General features: G+C 36.0%; 1 non-coding gene across 1 annotated transcript; it reads left to right on the top strand.

Annotated features, from left to right (window-relative positions):
- Positions 1-2,253: 2,253 nt before the first annotated feature.
- LOC145950994 (small nucleolar RNA R71) lies at positions 2,254-2,360 on the top strand. Its single transcript, XR_014428820.1, has one exon. It is a non-coding gene; the product is annotated as a small nucleolar RNA R71 (small nucleolar RNA).
- The last annotated feature ends 11,083 nt before the right edge of the window (positions 2,361-13,443 follow it).

The following is a 13,443-nucleotide window of genomic DNA, read 5'->3' on the forward strand; positions in this document are numbered from 1 at the left end:
TTTTTAACTACTGTCATCCCACCTTTCTTAGGAACCACATGAACTGGACTTACCCAAGGACTATCAGATATAGCATAAATTACCTTAGCATCCAATAATTTCAAAATTTCTTTCTTTACCTCTTCTTTCATCTTGGGATTTAGTCTTCTTTGAGCTTCAACAGAAGGTTTGGATCCTTCCTCCAAGAAGATGCGATGCATACAAAATGAAGAACTAATTCCCTTTATATCAGCCATAGTATATCCAATAACTTTTCTAAATTTTCTCAACTCATTGAGAAGTTTTTCAGTTTCTTTTTCATTTAAAGCTGAATTTACTATGACTGGATAAGTGGAATTAGCCCCCAAAAACTCATACCTTAAAGATGAAGGAAGTGGTTTAAGTTCTAACTTTGGAGAGTTTTCTTCTTGCCAATCTGTTGAAGACTCAAGAAGACTTTCTACTAGAGGATCTTTTTCTTTACACGGGGGACTTGAATCGATCAAGCAAGCATAATTAGGTTGAATCCCCTCAAGATCTATGTGCTTTCCTCCAACTAGAAAATTCTCCAAGGGATCCCTCAAAATAGATCTCATGACTTCTTCCTCCATGTCTTTAGGCAATATATCAACCCTGCAGCAAATATTTTCAAGAGAAGGTTGTCTAACAGATTTAGCAATATTAAATTCCATTGTTTCATCATTAATGGATAAAGACAATTTTCCATGTTTGACATCTACTATCACGCCTGCTGTAGCCAAAAATGGTCTACCTAGTATGATTGGTATTTGGTTGTCCTCTTCCATTTCTAAAACAACAAAATCTCCCGGAATTAAAAATTTACCTATCTTAACTGGAACATCTTCTAAAATTCCTATGGGATATTTTATAGATCTATCTGCTAACTGGATTGACATTGCTGTAGGCTTTAATTCTCCCATATCTAATTTCTTGCAAATTGATAAAGGCATTAAACTGATACTTGCCCCAAGGTCACATAAGGCTTTTTCAAACCTTAGATTTCCAATGAGACAAGGTATAGAGAAACTACCAGGATCCTTAAGTTTTTTGGGCAAATTATGATGGATCAATGTAACAGTCTCTCTATCATCCAATTTCCTTCGGTTAGCTAAAAGATCCTTAAGAAATTTAGCATATGTAGGCATCTGTTGTAGAGCTTCTACAAATGGAATGTTTACATACACTTGTTTGATCATATTTAAAAATTTTTCAAATTGTCTATCAAGTTTAGTCCTTGCTAACCTTTGAGGAAAAGGAATTGGAGGGTGATAAACAGTTTGAGGCTTTGATGAAGATACTTTTTCTTTTTCTAATCTCTCTTTTTCAGGTTTTTCAACCATAGGAGAAGCGTCTTCATCAATCTCAATATTATCATTTTGATTAGACACAGGTCCGTCTAATTTCTTCCCACTCCTTAAAGTAACAGCATTAACATTTTCAGCTGGGTTTGCAACTGTTTTACCTGGGAACTTACCTGGAGAATTGTTTGAACTAGGCATCAACTGTGCAATTTGATTTTCCAGCATCTTGTTGTGGAGAGTAATATTCTCAACCTTGACAGCAAGGTTTTGAATAGAATTTGCCATTGAGTCATTGGTCTGTTTTTGATTAGTGACAAAATTCTCCATAAGGCTTTCTAATCTTGAAACACTTTGTTGAATTGAGGGTGTCTGTACTGGATTTCCTTGCCCATTAATGAAGTGATTGGACGGACGGAAATTAGGTTGCTGATTGCTACTTCCTTGAACTGGGTTATTCTTCCAAGAAAAGTTAGGATGATTCTTCCAACCAGGGTTGTATGTGTTGGAATATGGATTACTCTCCTCTCTTCGAGGAGTGTCATAGAAATTATGAGAAGCTGCCACTTGTTCAGTAGTATCTTCTTTTTCTCCAGTAAAAATTGAGGTACAATCTACTGCAGTGTGCCCTTGTTCCCTACAAAGGTCACATACTTGATTTGTAGCCACTGAATTAACCTTAGCTTTTTCCATCTTGTCTAATCTTTGATTAAGAGTATCAAATTTTGCTAAGAGTAACTCAATATTGTTCACTTCATATCGCCCCGGAGTTCCTTTCCTTGCTGTGACTTCTCTTTCACTGTATTGGCTGTGATTTGAGGCTACATTTTCCAAAATAATCATGCAGTCATTAATAGGTTTCCCCATGAAAGATCCTCCAGCTGCTGAGTCTAATATCATGGTGCTTTGTTGGTCCAATCCTTCAAAGAAAAATTGGATGGTAAGCCAACGGTTGAAGCCATGTTGTGGGCATGCTTGAAGATATCCTTTGAACCGCTCCCATGCTTCATAAATAGTCTCTCCAGTGCCTTGTTGGAAATTAGTGATTTTCTTCCTCAATTCTTTAGTTTTAGAAGGAGGAAAGAATTTCTCTAGAAAAGCTCTTTCACATAATTCCCAAGTTGCTATCTTTTCTCTAGGCACTGTTCTTAGCCACACCTTTGCCTTATCTCTCAAGGTGAGTGAGAATAAGCGGAGTCGCATTCCATCAGAAACTTCATCATCAAATTGCTGGGTCTCACAGATTTCCAAGAACCCCTCTGAGTGGTCATTAGGATCTTCTGATGGTAGTCCTCCAAAGGTGTTCTGTTTGAGCATATTCACCAGAGAAGCTGGTATAGTAGCTCCAGTTTGCATCTCCCCTCCAGGTATCCCACGAGCTATGGGTGCAGAGTAATCCCGAAGCGGTAAATTATCTCGTTGTGCAGCCATGTCAAATTCTCTAGAAAGGTTTCTTTTCCTTCTCAGGAGAGTTCTTTCAATCTCAGGATCAAGTGGTGTTGGTTTCCCAAGACGTAGAGATCTCTTTTGCATTAACCCTAAGGCACTGCAAAAAAAAAGAAAGTGACCCGTGAAATCTGAATTGGAGAAGTAAACACTAAAAAAAAAAAAATTATTTATTTATTTAATTATTATTATTATTTTTTTTTTTTAAATTCGAATTAAAATAATTGTAATTTAAATCAAGAGACGTAGTCCCCGGCAACGGCGCCAAAAACTTGATGTATGGAAAACCGCAAGTGTACGGTTGTCGTCAAGTAATAAATATCGAATCACAGGGACTACGTGTTTGACCTAGAATTACTAGTATTTTAATTTGAATTTTAAAACAGATGGAATTTTTGTTTTGAGATGATAAGATCAGATTCGATGGTAAAAGAGATAGTAATGCAATTAATGAATAAGATAAAACTTTAAGATAAGATAAGGAGATTTCCGGGAATCTAGGATTCGCACAAAGAGTTCCAACATTATTGAATTATTATTTTCATTAATTAATTCTATTCCATCTTGAAGGTAGTCTTAACCTAATTTAATCCTTGCACCTTCTCAGGCTACGAGGACGTGTTTAATTAAAATTAATCTCTACTCTCGTGGTAATTACGTTCAATTAAACCCATTAAGATCTTTGTTAATCTATTGCTCCTCGAAAGCTTAAATCTACTCTCGTGATTTAACACTCAAGTCTGTTCCTTTAGGTTCCGATAATTAGGTTCTCCTCTCAGTTCATCCCTAATTATCTATGATTATGAAAATTAAGATTAATTGTTTATCATAATTATAATCAAGTTCTCCTCTCAGTTCATCCTTAATTAATGTTATTATGAAAACAATAATATTAAAGTTCATATATAAAATATAAAAGAACAGATCAAGAATTGGAATAAAATTAAGAAACTGAATAATGCATTAATAAAGAGGTTCTCAGAGGCTAAGCCCTGATCCCAGAAAAAGGGAAACTACTCACAGGAGTTCATAGTAGTTCTCCAAGAAAAAAGAATAGAAGAAAAGCAAACCTTAGAGTCGATGGCACAGGCGCCCAACCTTCTCCAAGTGTCAAAAACTAAAAACTCTCTCCCATCAAAAAATCCCCGTTCTAGGCTAACCTAATCTAATTTATAACCTAAAAGGGTAAAAAGGTAAAACTACCAAGATAAAAATTACAAATATAAAATAAAAAATAAAACATAAAACTTAAAAAGCTGGGACGCGAAGTGAATCACGGCCGTGACTGAGAATCACGACCGTGATCTTCTCTGGAGCACATCTATGAAGGGTCAGTGGCGTTCACGGGTGTGATTGGGAATCACGGCCGTGATTTTCTCTGGTGAATCACGGGCGTGATTTAGAATCACGGCCGTGATTTTCCCTGTAGCTCAGCATTTCCTCTTTAATTCTTAAATCTTGATCCTGCTCAGAGAAAACACAACACATACCAAGAAAAGCATAAAATAGGAAAATGATATAAAAATTTATTAAAAACATGAAAGATATGCATGATTATGCTATGAATTCTTGTGAATTAAAGTGCTAAAATATGAGTAAAATACACAACATCAGCTTTCCTTGGGCTTGGGCCCACTCCTCATGTATCCTTCTTGCCATAGCCCTAGTAGTTGGGCCCTTGGCCCATCGGCTTCCTCCATCATCCCCTCCCTCTTGAAGAGGATTTGTCCTAAAATCCAAAGCATCCTCCTCTTGGGTAGCCAGTCCTGTAAAGAGAGATAAATCAGAAACATTAAAACTAGGACTTACACCATATTCAGAAAGGAGATCTAAGACATATGCATTATTATTTATTTTCCTAAGGACTTGAAAGGGTCCATCCCCTCTAGGACTAAGCTTTGACTTTCTTTTGGAAGGAAATCTATCCTTCCTAAGGTGTAGCCAAACCCAGTCACCTTCCTTGAAGACAACTTCCTTTCTTCCCTTATTATTATATTTTTGGTATTTTTTTGTTTGGGATTGAATATGATCTCTAACCCTCTCATGTAATTTCTTGACAAACTCAGCCCTAGATGTTCCTTCTTTATGAATAAAGGAAGCAACATTGGGTAGGGGTAATAAATCCAAAGGGGTAAGAGGATTGAAACCATAGACAATCTCAAAAAGAGACATGTTAGTGGTCTTGTGAACCACTCTATTATAGGCAAACTCCACATGAGGGAGATAGTCATCCCATGACTTTTTATTGCCTTTGAGGATTGTCCTCAACATAGTCCCTAGAGACCTATTCACTACCTCAGTTTTCCCATCAGTTTGGGGATGACATGTGTAGAAAATAGAAGTTAGTTCCTAGCCTTTCCCAAAGTGTTTTCAAAAAATGGCTAAGGAACTTAACATCTCTATCTGAAACTATAGTTTTGGGTAACCCATGTAGTCTCACAATTTCTTGAAAGAATAATTTAGCAATGTTACTTGCATCATCCACTTTGTGGCATGGAATAAAGTGTGCCATTTTGCTAAAACGGTCCACAACCACAAATATGGAATCCTTTCCTCTTTGGGTTCTAGGCAAACCAAGGATAAAATCCATGGAAATATCTACCCAAGGAGAAGTGGATATTGGCAAGGGGGTGTATAGTCCATGAGGTTTAGTGGTAGACTTTGCTTGTAAACAAGCAATGCAACTACTACAAAACCTCTAAACATCTCTTTTCATATGAGGCCAAAAGATTTTCTCTCTCAAAAGTGAAAGAGTTTTCTCAATCCCAAAATGCCCCATGAGCCCACCCTCATGGCTCTCCTTGACCAAGAGTTTCCTAATAGATCCTTGGGGTATACAAAGTTTATTTTCTTTAAAAAGATACCCCTCAGAAATATAGTACCCTTGATAAGGTTTTTGAATACATAAAGAATAAAAGTTAGCAAAATCAAGGTCTTTCTCATACAATTCCTTGATGTCATCAAACCCTAGTATTTGAGAACCTAGGATGTTTAACAAAACATGTCTTCTTGACAAAGCATCAGCTACTACATTTGTAGAGCCCTTTTTATATTTGATGACATAAGGAAATTGCTCAAGGTACTCAACCCATTTTGCATGCCTTTTATTTAACTTATGTTGACCCTTCAAGTATTTAAGTGATTCATGATCACTATGGATAACAAATTCCTTGGTCACAAGGTAATGTTCCCAAGTTTGAAGGGCACGAACTAAAGCATATAACTCCTTGTCATAGGTAGGGTAGTTCAAGGCAGCCCCATGAAGTTTTTCACTGAAATATGCTATGGGGTGTCCACCTTGTAACAACACAGCTCCTATGCCAAGACCTGAAGCATCACATTCTAGCTCAAAGGTTTTGCTAAAATCAGGTAAAGCTAGAACAGGTGCTTGAGTGAGTTTATGCTTAAGCTCTTGAAAAGCTAAGTTATGTATTTCTTGCCACTCAAAGACCACATCCTTCTTCACCAACTCATTGAGGGGTGAAGCTAATGTAGAGAAGTTAGGAACAAATCTTCTATAAAAGCTTGCCAAACCATGGAAGCTCCTAACTTCACTAACATTAGTAGGAATAGGCCATTCTTGGATGGCTTTGATTTTCTCGGGGTCCACATGAACCCCCTTTTTGCTTACCACAAACCCTAGAAAAATAACATTATCCACACAAAAAGTGCACTTGTCTACATTGGCAAACAAGTGATTGTCTCTAAGAACAAGTAGGACTTGTCTTAGGTGATCCACATGATCACTTAGACTCTTGCTATAGATTAAAATGTCATCAAAATAAACAACTACAAACCTACCAATGCAATCCCTAAGGGTATGATTCATTAGCCTCATGAATGTGCTAGGTGCATTAGTAAGCCCAAAAGGCATTACTAACCATTCATATAAACCAAACTTAGTCTTAAAAGCAGTTTTCCACTCATCACCTTCCTTGATTCTAATTTGGTGATATCCACTTTTAAGATCTATTTTGGAGAATATGGATGACCCATGCAATTCATCAAGCATGTCATCAAGCCTAGGGATTGGGTGCCTATATTTTATTGTGATTTTGTTGATGGCTCTACAGTCACAACACATCCTCCATTTTCCATCATTTTTTGGCACCAAGATGACAGGCACAACACAAGGGCTTAGACTCTTTTGAATCCAACCCTTATCCAACAACTCTTGTATTTGCTTCTCTATCTCTTTAGTCTCTTGTGGATTGGTCCTATAGGCTGGTCTATTTGGAAGACTAGCCCCAGGCACAAGATCTATTTGATGCTCTATTCCCCTAAAAGGTGGAAGTCCCACTGGGCCTTCTCTAGGGAATACATCATCAAATTCTTTTAAAAGATTTTTGATTTGAAGAGGTAGAGAAGTTTCCAAAGAACTTGTGGCAGTGCATGTGAGTGTTCCTCTACACATGAGGATATGAGAAGATGGTTCAAGAAAGAGAGAAGTTTTGTGTAAAGGTTTTGTATCAAAATTCTCTTTTTGAACTATCTCTAGAGAGGGAACACTAGTCTCTCTAGAATCCTCTTGTTCACTAATTTTTAGAACTTTTTTTTTTTGCAATTTGTTTTTGTTTTCCTTTTTCTTGCTCACATTTGGTCTTCATTTGTACTTGATCTTCCATCACTTGTGAAGGTGATAGAGGATAAAGCACAAACTTTTTACCCTTATGAGTGAAAGTTATTTTATTAGTTAGGCCATCATGATGAGTTTGTTTGTCAAATTGCCATGGCCTACCCAATAGAATATGACAAGCTTCCATGGGAACTACATCACATTTAACTTTATCTTGATAGTTCCCAATAGAAAACTCTACTTCCACTTGTTGGTTGACCACCATATCCCCATCATCATTAAGCCAATAAAGTTGATAAGGTTTGGCATGGGGTGTGGTAGTCAAGCCCAACTTTTCAACCATTCTAGTGCTACAACAATTGCACCATGATCCACTATCCCTATGAGAGAACAAGCCTTGTTTGAAATATTACATCTTGTATGAATGATGTTCTCTCGTTGTGATTGTGTTTCACTAGGTTGGTTATTGAGGACCCTTCTCATCATAAGAAGTTCCCCATTGTAAGGGTAAGTGACCTCACATGACTTTTCCTCACTTGCTTCTTCTTCATCCTCACTTGAAGATGAAGAAGTAGTAGCTTCATCTTGGCTACTATAAATATCTTGGCCCCTTAGAATCATGATTTTTTTGTTGGGGCATTGAGAAGCAATGTGGCCTCTCCCAAGACATTTAAAGCATTTTATGTCACTAGACTTAGTGCTAGTGTGTGAGGTGTTTTTTTTTGTCTTTTTCTTTTTCCTTACCCTTGTCTAGATTTTTGTGGGAGTCAAAAGTATTTTTATTTTCAAAAGTATTTTTCTTGCCCTCCCTCTTGTAATCAACCTTTGAGTAAGAAGATGAGTATGAGCTTGTTTTGAAAACTTTTCTCAAATTTTGTTGTTCAACCTTGATACAAAGTTGAACCAAGTCATTTAAATCTCTATAAGGAAGAAGCTCAACCTTATCTCTTATCTCAAAAGTTAATCTACTCAAAAATCTAGCAATGGTAATGTTTTCTTCCTCCCTAATTCATTAAGTATAACTCCATCGTTTGCCTATACTCTTCCACAGTCAATTTTTTTGATGGAGTCTTTGGAGCTTGTTGATAAGCTCCCTAGTGTAATAAGAGGGAATATGCCTCCTTCTCAAGGCACTCCTTAACTCATTCCAATATTGAATTGGAGGATCATTATGAAGACGCCTATCCCTCACAAGGGAGGTCCACCAATACATGGCATGACCTTAGAAGCTTAAGGTGGCTAAGGAGACTTTTCTTTCTTCACTCACTTGGTGGCAAGTGAAGATTTGTTCCACCTTCATCTCCCAATCAAGGTACCCCTCAACATCATCTTTCCCATGAAAATAAGGGAGATCTACCCTAGATTCCCTTGTCTTGCGGGTCCTATGAACTCTTTTAGGAGGTTGTTGGTAATGTTCACCTAAGGCTAGGCTATCATCATGCATTGACTCTCCTAGGGTTGAACTATGTTGGGAGCTATGTCTACTTCGGTGCTTGTGGTGTAATTTTTCTTCTTTCTCCTTTAATAAACGAATTTATTCCTCTAAAAGAGCAAGTTGAGCCTCTCTTTCAAGTTTTTCTTTGAGTCTTTGTTTAGACTCTTGCTCTTTCCAAATTTTAAGTGATCTTAATTCATGTGTTACTTTTGACATGTCATTGTAATCACTTGAATTACTATCACTTTGAGGAGTAGAAAATTCTTCCATTATAGGAGAAAGGTTTCTTTTAATGAAAGAAGTTTGAAAAGTAATTTTTTTTATGCAAGGTTAAGACTAAGTACTTGGAGGATTAAGTATACAAATTGAACTTTGGAGGGAGGTGAGCTACTAAGAGCCACTTAAAAACCAAGTCTCTTCAAGTAAAAATTACTAATCCCCTTTGTAGTTAATCTCTACCAAACCCTTTTCAATGAAAATTATTTTTGATGATTTGTGATCTAAAATATGTTAGTCGAAACGAAAGCAATTAAAACAATTAAGATTGCAAGAATTTAAACTTTCTAAACGTGTCCTAGGGTGAGAGCTTGAGAGATACCAAAGATCAATCAAGAACCACTCCCACCAAGTTCTAACGAAAATGAATACCTAAGGAGAGATGGTTGTATACCAAAGACACACCCAAGACACTCCTTAAAATGGCCAATTACAAGGTAAATACAAAGCTAAACAGCAAAGAACAAGTAGCTTAAGAAGAAATTAGAAAACAGCCACCAAGAATTAGTGAGAGATTAGTGACCATTTTTGTAACAAAATTTTCAAGTTAGTAAGGAAAAGTTGGTCTCTAAATCCGTCACTAATACTTCTATTTTTTTTTTAAATTTCAATTACAAATCAATTTGAATCTCAATGATCTTCACGGTTGACAAGTCCAGCAGTCACACAAATTTTTCCAGCTCCAAGTGTTTAGTGTTTATGCTTTTGAGTAGCCAAATCCGAGAGCCACCTATGTCTTTTCCTTCTCCTTTTCTTAGTCCTCTTTTGATGACCCTTGTAGAACTAGCTTCTAGGGAGATAGGATAGGTCAAACATAGGTCACACTTGAGTTCAAACAATGATAATGAACAACAAAGAGAATTTGAGAATTATTGAAGACAAGAGTAGAGTAGAAGAAGACAAGATAGATGACACAAGATAAGAAATGGCTAGGACAAGAAAGAATTGACCTAAGAAAGGTTCTAAAATTTGATTCACAAAACTAAAACACTCAAGATATGTAAGTTGAAAATATGATGTAACAATAAGCAATATCAAACCAAGAAGAATTCTTGTAACAAAAACTCCTTAATTGGCTTTTTCTTTTGAAAATTAGTTTTAGCACTTTTTTTTAATCACTTTGTTTTTGCATTTTCTTTTAATCTTTCTTCTATATATTTTTTTTATCTTAGGAGTTGCCTTTTTCTTTCAAATATTATGTAACATATAAGCCTCGGTCACACTTAAGAAGCACTAAAAACCGGATTCAAATTTGAATTCTAAATGACATCCAAATTAGGTTTAGATGTAATAGAAATGTAACATGCTTTTGATGCTTGCTATTTTGAATGGCACATGCACGGTTTTGGCTCCAATTTCCAAATTCAAAATGATATACAAACACAAATCTTCAGCACACACAATTAACACAAGATCAAACACTCACGGATTAAGGAAAATTTTTTTTTTATGACATTTTCTAGCATAGGAAACCTAAAATTTTCTAAGAAAACTACTAATGATCTAGTAGTAGTTTATGAACTCAAAGTGAAACAAAAATTTATGATCATATACCAAAGGCTATGGATCTCGGCCAAATCCAAAAATATTTTCAAGATGCAATTCAAAAATTCAAAACGGATCCACAAGCATGGCTAGGAAAGATGAACATACAAGAACTACACATTACTACTAGACATGGATTCAAAAAAAATGGACTCAAGCATACAATGACCGAATAAAATTTCAAGTATGACTCAAAGAAAACAAAAAGATCATAGGCAGAAAATTCCTAATAGGCAAAAAGAATGGAGCATGATTCATGGAAGCATATTGTCATAAAAGCATAAATGAATCATTCAAGCATATGATACTAGATCCATCAAATTTTGAGACAAAAAATTAGATCTAGGAAATAGTAAACTCTCGGTGACAAAAACTCAAGGAAAAGATGAACACAAGATGAACACAAAAAAAAGATAGCCACGGATCCAAACTTCAAATGACAAGAACAATGACTTATCTCTTGAAGAACCGAATGCTCTTGATACCACTTGATGAGATTCCACTTGGAAATCTCAAGAACACTTCAAGCCTCTTTGGAACTCCTTGGAAGATCTTCAAGGAAGTGGACTCCAAAATGGCTTCAATGTGACCTAGGCTTGCTTCTAGCTAAGGCCGGAGAAGAAAGCTTTCCTAACTCTACAAGGAGAGAAGCTCAAGTAGGGTAGCGTTTAGGAGGAAGGTGACTTCGGAGAAGGAGAATTCTAAGAGAGAAAAACTCATTCAATCATCCAAAGTGAATTACAAGGCTCGGTCATAAGGATTTATAAGGGGAAAATTAGGTCAAGGTAACCATGGGTTAGCCTAAGGTTAAGTGGAACCAAGGTAGGGTTCACTTAACCTTAGGCGCCCAAAATTTGAATTCAAAATTCAAATTTTGGAGCCTAAACCCGGATCACCCATGTGCAAGTCATTTGGAATGTCATTAGGCTTCCATTTGAGTTGCATTTCGGATCACACCATGTGCATGTGTTGCACATGGCCGAAATGCACACCAAATATGAATCTAATTACATTCTAATGCAACTACACATGCAACCTAAATAACCCTAAATTCAAATGACCTTCAAATGAAAATCCTAAGCTAAATAGCCGTGAATACAAGGCCCAAAATAAATACAAGGCACTAAGGCCCAATCCTACACTAACCCTAATCTACTTGGGCTTGAGTCAAAGCCCAACTAAACAAAGAGATGGGCTTTCCTTGGGCTTGGGCCCACTCCTCATGTATTCTTCTTGCCATAGCCCTAGTAGTTGGGCCCTTGGCCCATGGGCTTCCTTCATCACAATCCTAGTATGACGGATGAGCTAGTAGGGATGAATCAACTAACCAAGCATGGTTCGAATTGAGTAGTACAATTTCCCATTGAGCTTCGAGCTTCTTTGAGGGGAAAAGTTTTGATTTTATTTTAGGTCATCCAATTTTTTGAGTTACGGCTAGGTCAACTTTGTCAAGTAGTTACTTCAATGTGTACACTAAAGTTGGAGAGACATGTAACATAGATTGAAATGTGTTGTTCACCTATTAGTGGTTCGCATCCTTTTGTAGGTAATCCTTATGGAGAGACATGTAACTCATTTTTACATGTTTAGCTCACTGAAAGTGATTATTAGTAGTAATGACTAATGTATAATTGTTTAAGATAATAAACCCCAATGCTTATAAGTGACTATCCCATAACCATTAAGATAAATAAGCTTGGAAGCTTGTAAGTTATTAGCTCATAATTATTTAAGATAAATAAGTGGGAAAGCTCATAAGTAATTGTAATCATTAAGATGAGCTCGAAAGATCTTGAAAACTCGTAAATGATTAGCTTGTAATTGTTAAGATGATAAACTCAAAAGCTTGTAAATGATTGGTGTCTAATCGTTAAGTTGAAGAGTAGGGGAACTAGTAAATGATTAGCTTGTAATTTGTGGAGAAAAGAGAAACACTAGAAGTGGGTTGAATAGTGTTACTCAAAAACTCACATTTTTTTGCATAGCAATGAAGTAATAGTGTGACAAATATATGAAAGGGAAAACGAAACAAAAAAATGAACTTAGGGATTTATACTAATTCGAAGCATCAAGACTACATCCAATTCTTAATCCAGCCAGATCAAGTTCCACTATCTTATTCAAAGATACAAGTATTCTTGGCAAATCACTTTTGGATCAAACCTAAGTATTCTTTGACTTGCCTCTTCAAGAAACTACCCACTTTTTCTTTAAACACAGCCTCTCTAGGCTTTAACAATCGAGTATTCTTTTAAAGACTAGTCTAGGCTCAAACCAACAAGTTTTTTTTATAGTCAAGCTTCTTTAGACTCAAACCAACAATGATTATTCTACAATCAAGCCTTTTTAGGTTCAAAACAATAATACAAAGTTAAAACTAGGTAAGCTAACTACGTTGTTTCATTTTACTATCAAGATGTGATAAACCAATTAAGTAAAATTTACTTTTATAGAAAGAAAGAATATAATTTTTTACAATTATTTATTTCTCTCTTCTTTTTAAATTGCAAACTTCCTTTTATAGGGCTTCAATGAAGATGACCATTGCAATTTTTTTGAGCTTCTTTCTCATGACTTGCTTCATCTATTTTCACAATTTTCTTCTTGAGGAGAGAAATGTTTATTGGTGTAATAAATGTTTGCATTAAATTCTTTCACCAAATTGTTACTTTTTATCTGATTAAAGAAGATACTTATCACCTTTTGAGTACCAAGTGGGTAGAGCCATGCATATGTTAGGATGTTGCAATGCTAAAACAAATTTTGACTACATTTTTCCGTGTTTATAAAGATCTGCTTATCCTTTTTTGACTCAAAGCATGTCTTTCTTTCCTTTTTGTAAAATGTTGGTGGTCTCACCTAAGATC

Source organism: Cajanus cajan, chromosome 8 (genome assembly GCF_000230855.2).
Source record: "Cajanus cajan strain Asha chromosome 8, NIPB_CcT2T_4, whole genome shotgun sequence".
Taxonomy (NCBI): domain Eukaryota; kingdom Viridiplantae; phylum Streptophyta; class Magnoliopsida; order Fabales; family Fabaceae; genus Cajanus; species Cajanus cajan.